Source organism: Nylanderia fulva, unplaced genomic scaffold, assembly GCF_048542155.1.
Source record: "Nylanderia fulva isolate GAGA-0341 unplaced genomic scaffold, ASM4854215v1 Scaffold710, whole genome shotgun sequence".
Taxonomy (NCBI): domain Eukaryota; kingdom Metazoa; phylum Arthropoda; class Insecta; order Hymenoptera; family Formicidae; genus Nylanderia; species Nylanderia fulva.
The window spans coordinates 8144-17608 of record NW_028190820.1 but is presented as its reverse complement, the minus strand read 5'-3'; the positions used below and the strand labels follow the sequence as shown (position 1 = coordinate 17608).

The 9465-nt window shown below is 28.6% G+C and overlaps 1 pseudogene; it reads right to left on the bottom strand.

The window, feature by feature from the left end:
• Positions 1-815: 815 nt before the first annotated feature.
• Positions 816-2098, bottom strand: LOC146720316 (uncharacterized; annotated as a pseudogene).
• Positions 2099-9465: the final 7367 nt, after the last annotated feature.

Sequence of the window (9465 nt, the reverse complement as noted above, 5' to 3'; positions counted from 1 at the left end):
GCGTGTGTACATTGCATACACACAGGATGTCTAATGAGATGTGTGTGTAAAATATTTTTTACATGGATTTTGAAAACTTACTTGTGTTATCAGAATCAGGTAGAGTAGGAAAATCTGCTGAATTTGAAATTTCATCATCCGATGAACTTTTATTAGTTGATGAACTTTGTGATTCGTTTGTATCATAAAGATATTTTTTCTTTTTCCGAATTCTTTTTCTTTCAGGATTTGATGTCAAATCTGATGTGTCTTCTGCTGTACACGTCTTTGCTCTTGCTTTTACTAAATCATCTATAACGAAAGAATGCAATATATAGTATGCGTAATAATTACTTATAAAACAAAAATAAATATGACAACTAAATGTTTTATAACAAATTAATTCTTTAAATATCATTTACTATAGGTACGTCCACTTCCCACTTTTCGAATTTTAAATAATGGCCATACACCGAATACTGGTTTTTCACATACTGCGACAGAATGAATTAATTTTTTGCCAGTGTACCAGTGTACGGTGGCCAATAACACATATCATCATGCACCCATGCGACCGGTACAGCTTCGACTAAATTTTCTTCTATAAAATGTACTACTATCCACTCCATTGGGCAACTATATATCTTATATTCTTATTGTTAGTCTGAAGTCGAAATAATTACAAAACTCTTTTCATTCTCATTTGGTTAACAAAGCTTAACATGCAACACACTTAATAATATTTAATATACTATAACTACTTATATAATATTTAATATAGATTTCTTCTCAATATCGTATTTACATAAGATATATACATTTACACATTTATATTATTAACATAATGTATGAAGGAGAGGAAACACAGCATAAGTATTATTATATGGGAAAATTATCATTTTGTTGGAAATATCTTCCACTAGTGACATAGATAATTCTCCAAGTTCATGTACTGAAAATATATCAAAATTTGAAGATTGAAATGCTTCAGAAATAAAACTTGTTATATTAATAAATTTTTTCCCAATTATGAAGTACTTATTATCTTTTATAGCAAAATTTTCTATCAACATAATACTCTTATCTTTTAAATAACAGCAATTATCTCCAAAACGTGTATTAAACGACACATTATTTATAATCAATTTTTTAAATTGAGCAGAAAAATGTGTCATAGGTAAAGGACCTTCATGATGTTCTAGTACCATTTGCAATTTTATTTTTTTTTGACAGTTTAGTTATCAATATATTTTGTGACTCATGAATACGCTTTACAAGTTGTGCTAATGGATAATGAGATTTTCTAACTAATCGTTTTAGATATTGCATGTAATTTTCAAAAGGAAATGCACTGTAAAGATCTAAAGGTCCAAAAACTTTGCAATCATCAACAACATGAATTAATCCATGTACATTGTGTGAAGTGTATTTTGCTCCATAAATGACTTTAAATTGTTTCACACAATATATTAATAATGAACATGCATATTCTTAATACTTTGTATATAAATTAGCATTAATTAAAATTCTAACAGCAATATGTAAAAATATAAAATGTAAGTATTTTGTGTCAGATGAAAGGATATTTTTTAAAACAACTGGACCACAATACAATAAAAAAAATCTAAATTCAGTTGCTTTCCAGCGTGCAACTTCATTTAAAGACCGGGTTTTTCTTACAAAATCAGGAGGAATACAAGATTTTATTTCAATGAGATAACTTGAAATAGATTGTATGTTGGTTTTTGATAATCTATGTGAAATAGGTCCAAAGAGCCATATATTTATTAGTTTTTTTACTACGCCAAGGCATATTAAATGCATGTCAAGAGGGAAACTTTTTACCATGTTAATCGAAGGTATTGTTTCTAAAATTGATGTTCCTGTATGATGTTCAGGTTGAACTCTATTACAAAAATTTTCATCCGTTCTTTCAAAATAATTTATTTCAAGATAACACACTCTGGCTTTTATATATTTTCCTCTTTGCATACATTTAGTACATGCAAAAAATCCAGTGTGACCTTTGCAAGAAGTAATGAGTGATTTTGCTGGAGCATCACATATAAATGCTTTAATTGCAAATGGTATAGCATGATTATTATAAATAAAACCATCTTCCGATAACTTTATAACTTCATCTGTAAAATCTTGTAAAAACAAATTTACATCATTAGGTTTTTCATAACCATGATAGATACCTATCACAGATACATATTGTGGATATTCAGATATTGAGCATAATATTGGATATATCTGACTACTGGAACTTTTGCTTAAAGGCAAACCATCAATATTAATAAACAAATTAATTTTTTCTGGCTGTTTTTCTAACAAATTAATTAAATTTTGAACTGCAAATTGAATTCCCATGTGTACATAAGTGCCTGAACCTACAGATTTGTAGGGTACATGTCGAGGAGTACAAAGTAAAGTTCTGGGATCTTGAGGCAAAGAAATATTTGTTTCTAATTTTAATAAATTTAATAAACTTCGTAAGGCGTTATGTGAAATATTATATGATATTGCCCATGTGATCGTAATTTATTAATAAAATTATTACTTTGATTATGTAAATTTTGATTTTCTATATTTTGTTGTGATATTGGAGTATCATTTTTAATAACATTATCAGAGTTATCAGAAGATAGGCTATATAAGTCATGTAAAACATTAAAGCAATCTGTATTAAAACAGTCCTCTGTTTTATAAGTACTATTACATTGGAAATCTGTATTTTTTGTAATTAAAACATTATCATTTATACAATCAGATTTAGAATTATTACAATTCTCCTGTGATAATGTAAAACATGTTGCGCTTTCTCTTTTAACATTTCTATAAAAAGTCGCTTTACTACGACGTTTCATTATATTTGTTCTTGGAAAAATTAATGTGGGATTCTTAATGATAAATTAATTGTTAAAAGAGCTTGTAAGAAATCAAGGGTTAGAAAATCTATCACTGTAAACAAATAATACAACGTGAGGAAATGATAATAATATTTATTGTTTTTGATAACAATTAATATATACTTACCTTCTCAATAAGAGCTTCTTTTTCTGTACAAGCTTACACACTTTTTATTTATCGTACACTATATACTATGAACGGACTCAACGGACTGTATGTACTTATTAATAAAAGCGGAAAAAAGATAATAAATGATTTCTGAACGCCATCTACATCTTAAATACATTTGAATATTCTGTGAACATTTATGGAATATAAACAATATATTCTTATAGCTGATTTTAACATGTTCTAGGTAGATTTATAGATTATTCTTTATAAACAAGGATATTCTATAGAGATGTATAGATGATTTCTTTGAGAATATTCTCAAAAAAATATTTTTGATGCTACATAGAATATTCATGCAATATTGTGTTATCTGGGATGAGACTGATGATGCTGAAAAAGAAAATAATCCAGTAAATGCAATATTAAAAAATAATAATAAAGATAAATTTTATTAATATATTTATATTTATTTTTAGACCCACCTCTCTCTCTCTCTCTGTGTGTGTGTGTGTGTGTGTGCGTGTGTGTTGCGTAGTATCTTAAGCATATTAACAATTTGTATTGTATTGATGGAACCGGCAGACCACGTTAATTTTTGCTAATCATTCTTCAATTTTTGGTAATATTCCATATAGGAGGAATCCTTATTAATCTATAGCGTCTTTTAAATTGTAAATTATTATAAAAGGGTTTTAAAGTCCATCACGAATGTATCGTTTTCGTACACGTTCTCTACTTGAAAATCACGATCAATTAATATTTTCAATATCATCAATTTCTTCCATTAATTCCATAATCATTAATAATAAGCTTATCTTAAAGTCATGTACGACTGACTTGAAAACATAACCTTACTTTCTAACAGAGAGAAGGATGAGAGTGGTCATCCCCTCGATTTAGCTGCAACCGGAATTCAAAGCGCCTCTATGTGCACAAAACGTGCACATTGAATTACGTAGCCATTTAACCACGGTACGTGGTTCGATTCCGTGCTATGTGCACAGATGAGCGCCGGTAACACGTAGCTGTTAAAGGAGATGAGTTCGAGATCTTGCAGGGCCTTTTCTTTTTTTTTTTTTTTTTTTGTACGACTATATTTGTCAATTTAATGAAATCCTATTAATTATTGTGGAATAAAGAGATAAAATGCATTTCTCAAGCGTACGCGAGAAAATCGAAATTAAAAATACTGAGTGCCATATAAATACGTATGGAATAGAGCGTTATATCGAAGAGCGTGTGGCGTAGCGTTAAGGGGTTAGACCACGTACCGTCGAGGTTAGAAGTTCGATTCTCAAGGAGTAACTTTTTTTTTTAATATTTTTTTATTTTAAATAAATTTTTTTTTACCATAAAATGTAATTCTTACACAAAATAAATGTAAATAACACGATTTATTTACTTATAACACGTATATTACAAAAATGCATTTTTCTTTGCCTCAAAAGGCTGTGAAAAGCCGTCTGTAGAATAGCTGTATGCGATAGGAACTTGTATGATTATCTGTTTAATTAAAAATTATCCGATTTATGTCGTGTTTGGTGTCGTTGAAATCGCAAAAATCTCAATAATCCATTAATATTATTTTTGAATAGATAAAATGCGAAATAAAGGTTTTAGTTTTTCACTTATAAGATGTTTATATTTGTGAATTGCCGTGGATGGGGAAGCCTATTGTTCGAGAGTTTGGAACGTTCTTTGATCTCAATACTCGGGCGCTCGGGCCCGCTTATCTTTTCGAGCTCATCTCACAACTCGTCGTGTGCGAGAGAAAGCGAGACTGCGAGTATAGAGCGAGTGAGAGGACCTATCATCAAAGAACGAATAAATTTTGCAAATTATTTGTATTAATTCGGAATGTTTTTTTTATTTCAGATGGGAACAAAGAGATTTACATTTTATAAAACAAACTATAATAGAACAGGCTTTGACCTTAAATAAATTTGGTTCAAATAATGTTTATAAAAAATATTTGGACAATAAATACGGTAAAGTGTCCGATTTTATCATCGATAAAATGAAGAAAGTATTAAATTCGGTCAATAAAATATAAGAGAAAGTATATTTTTTTTTGGAAAGCCTTATTTTTAAATAATAGTTTAAGTACTTTTTTAGTTAAAAATAAATTAATTAAAATTTTTACTATAAATAAAATAACAAGATATACAAAATACAAACACATATAGGTATAACTAAAATCTTTACTTTCGAAAAGTCACAGTTGTTTTTCGACATATTTGTTGACCAAAAATGTCTCCAAGTAATCTTACAATAAAATACTGCTATTAACAGTGTCCAATAATAATTTAATGGCACTCATTGGTCGTATATATGTATACGTATATATTCACAAATATGTTTCGGCAGTGCAGCGCGTGGCCTTATATCCTTACTCAGCGGAACTCTAACTGCGAGAAAAGACGCCGCGTAGCGGCGAAAGCACAAACGAGTGCACGACTTTACGGACGGTTTTCCGCGAGTGCTTTCGCGCGCAGTCTTGTCTGGCGGTGTAGCATATGTTACAGGCGTTTTACTATGAAAATATAATTGTGGCTTAAAGAGATTCTGAACGCCTTTGTTGTTTTTTTCCTGTTTTATCGTCAAAATGTGATGTTAGATAAACTATAAATCTATTTATTGGCTATACGGATTGTTTTTTACTTAAAATTAGACTAGACCGGATTTCACATTGAATAAAAGAATATAAGTGAATGTTTAGATATCAATTTGGAAGCCTAGTAAACGAGAGTATTTCATTCTACATTTGCATGTGTACACGAAAATGTAGGATGAGTTTTCTCATTTACTAGGCTTCCAAATTGATATCTAAACATACACTTATATTTCTTTATCCAATGCCAAATCTGGCCTGGTCTTATTTTGTATGAACAAACTGCCAATAAAAAGAATAACCTATTTATACTTTATCTAACCTCACATTTTTGTCGATAAAACAGGAAAAAAAACAAACTCACCCCAGCATCCCCTTAAGGGGATGCCGGAACGTTGGCCGAACTCCGACGGGTTAGCGCCCTCATTTGAGAGGAACTAAAATTGTCGATAATTACCGACAATTTTAATTCCGCTATTATCGACAGTAATATATATATGTCAAAAAGCCATTTTAGTGTGTTCAACATATTGAAATCAGACAACATAATATATTTTTACTGTCAAATCATCTCGCACACGCATCTAAGCGTGTCAATGAATATAAAACATACATATATAAATGTGTCTCTTTATGACATAGTTGAACACAATTTTAATATTGCTCTTTTATATATTTTGATGATATATGCATATTTTCATGTATTTTTCAAAGAAAATATACAATCTACTATATATATATATATATATATATATATATATATACAAGGTGGTTCAAAAGTCCGGCAACGGTCAATTATGTCCAAGAAATAGTGGTCTTATGAATAAAATATAAAAATTGCAGGGTTCAACCCGGGAAAAATTTTTTATATATAATTATATCTAAATAATTATATAATTATACATAATTATATGTGAAATATGTTTATTTTATATATAATTAAATTTATTTATATATAAATTATGAAGTTCATGTATAATCTCATGTCAAGTTATATATGAAACATTATATATATTTATATATGTGAATACTTATTTATTATATATACAATATATATATATATATTTATATAAGTATATGTATATAAAAAGCTCTTTTATCTAATTATATATAGACATATTTCATATTTAATTTTGCAATTATATGTATAATTTTATATATTTCTATATAATTTTATATTGTTATATATAAAAATTGTTTCTAGGAAAAATAAGATATTTTATGGTGACCTTGACTTTGACGTAGGGGTCAAATTTAGAGGTCATTTCAAGATCAACTTTTATTAAACAAAACCCTCTATTTTTATTAGATATTCTTGTAGCTTATCTCGAGAATTTTCCAAAACACTAATAAAATATTTTTTGATGTACTTATTGAGTTATAAAGGTTTGAAGTGAACAATTCTTTTATAAAATTGACAATATCTTGTAAAACATTCAATTTTCATTATACATTTATACTTTTTATGCACGGAATAATAAGACCAATCAATAGGTAAAGAAAACACAGTTGCAAAAGACGTATGTAGTTTTCAAGAAGCAACTGCCCAGCAAACATTATAATTGCTATATAACACGTAAATAACGTGCATGTAACATGTAACATACACGTTAGTTGTAATTTCCCACTTATGGATTCTATTATTTATTGTAATTATAGATAGGATAGTGACTTAGCGAAAGATTATCTTTCGGCATCCTACAATATCGATGCTATCTGAGATGTAATTACAATATATAAATAACATATGTCATATTACAAATGTTACATCTATGAATGAGAAATTACCGTATATGTTACATGTAACATGCACGTTATATAGTATTATATACATGTAACATAGCAGCTATATTTTGTGTTTGCTGAGTGCATTTTCTTTACACCAAATTGGTCTCATTATTATGTGCATAAAAATAAAAAGTATGATAACGTAAAACTGAATATTTTACAAAGATATAATTTTATGTCAAACAATTGTTTCGAATCTTTATAATTCAAAAAGTACTTCATGAAAAAATGTTTTATTATAATGCTTTGGAAAGCTGTTGAGATAAGCTACAAGAATATCTAATAAAAAATAAAAGTTTTTAAAAAGTTGACCTATAAATGATATCAAAATTTGACACCTAGGTAAAAGTCAACACCTTTAGTATTTTTTTCATAAGACCACTATTTTCGGAGATAATTGGCCATTGCCAGATTTTTTAATCACCATGTACATATTATATATATGTTTATGCATGGATATATGCATCTATATACATGTATATATATGTATATATTTCTTACATATATAAATGCATGCATAAATGCATACATATACATATACAAATACATATACACATACATGTATACACATACGTGTATGGTATAAGCATACGTGTATTGTATGCAGTACGCACAATTCGCTTTTCTTCTCTTATCAATAATTGAGAAAATAGCAAATATATTCAAATAACTAGCTGTATATTTTTATATAATATAACAGAATATTATATAATATACAAAACATTTTTATGCATATATAGAATGAAATGGGCCCCTCCATCGCCCATTCCCGTGAGAACGCAACCATAATATATGTATTTTTTTCGTCTCTCCGATTTTTGCAAATGAGACATTTGTATTAGACATTTTTTTGCAACAATATTTATTAGAATTACACATTTCTAGTATAATGATAAAATTTTATTAGTTAGGAAAAAATGACAGTTTATTTTCTGCTATTATTTTTAAGAAATGTTGTCTCATACGTTTAACATCAGCAGAATATGTCTCATTACAAGGATTTTCTCCTAAAGCTATAGTTGTAGCAAATGCGGCAGCAAAGATTCCACAACATATACCATCAGGTTGTGTTTAAACGTTTTCAAATATTATATTATTTTTATTTATTTGTGGATAACGGCGAATAAATGTAATTTTTTTCTTTAGCCTTCAATGTTTCGTATGTACAGCTAGATAGATTGTCGTACACTCGAAGCTTGGTGCCGTCAAAAGAAATACATCGCCAGTGATTACTGCAATTTTCTCCAATAATTTGTAAGCTTTTGTCGTTACAACTTGCTTCAATTATATGAGGATATAAAATATCTTTTTTTAATAACTAGAACGCACATGCAAATCGTTCTGGGAGAAGATATTTTAGAAACAACTAACAGACGAATAAATCGTCTCTGATATAAAATATCTTTTTTTAATAACCAGAACGCACATGCAAATCGTTCTGGGAGAAGATATTTTAGAAGCAACTAACAGACGAATAAATCGTCTCTGATATAAAATATCTTTTTTTAATAACCAGAACGCACATGCAAATCGTTCTGGGAGAAGATATTTTAGAAGCAACTAACAGACGAATAAATCGTCTCTGATATAAAATATCTTTTTTTAATAACCAGAACGCACATGCAAATCGTTCTGGAAGAAGATATTTTAGAAGCAACTAACAGACGAATAAATCGTCTCTGATATAAAATCTTTTTTTTAATAACCAGAACGCACATGCAAATCGTTCTGGGAGAAGATATTTTAGAATCAACTAACAGATGAATAAATCGTCTCTGATGTAAAATATCTTTTTTTAATAACCAGAACGCACATGCAAATCGTTCTGGGAGAAGATATTTTTAAAGCAACTAACAGACGAATAAATCGTCTCTGATGTAAAATATCTTTTTTTAATAACCAGAACGCACATGCAAATCGTTCTGGAAGAAGATATTTTAGAAGCAACTAACAGACGAATAAATCGTCTCTGATATAAAATATCTTTTTTTTAATAACCAGAACGCACATGCAAATCGTTCTGGGAGAAGATATTTTAGAAGCAACTAACAGATGAATAAATC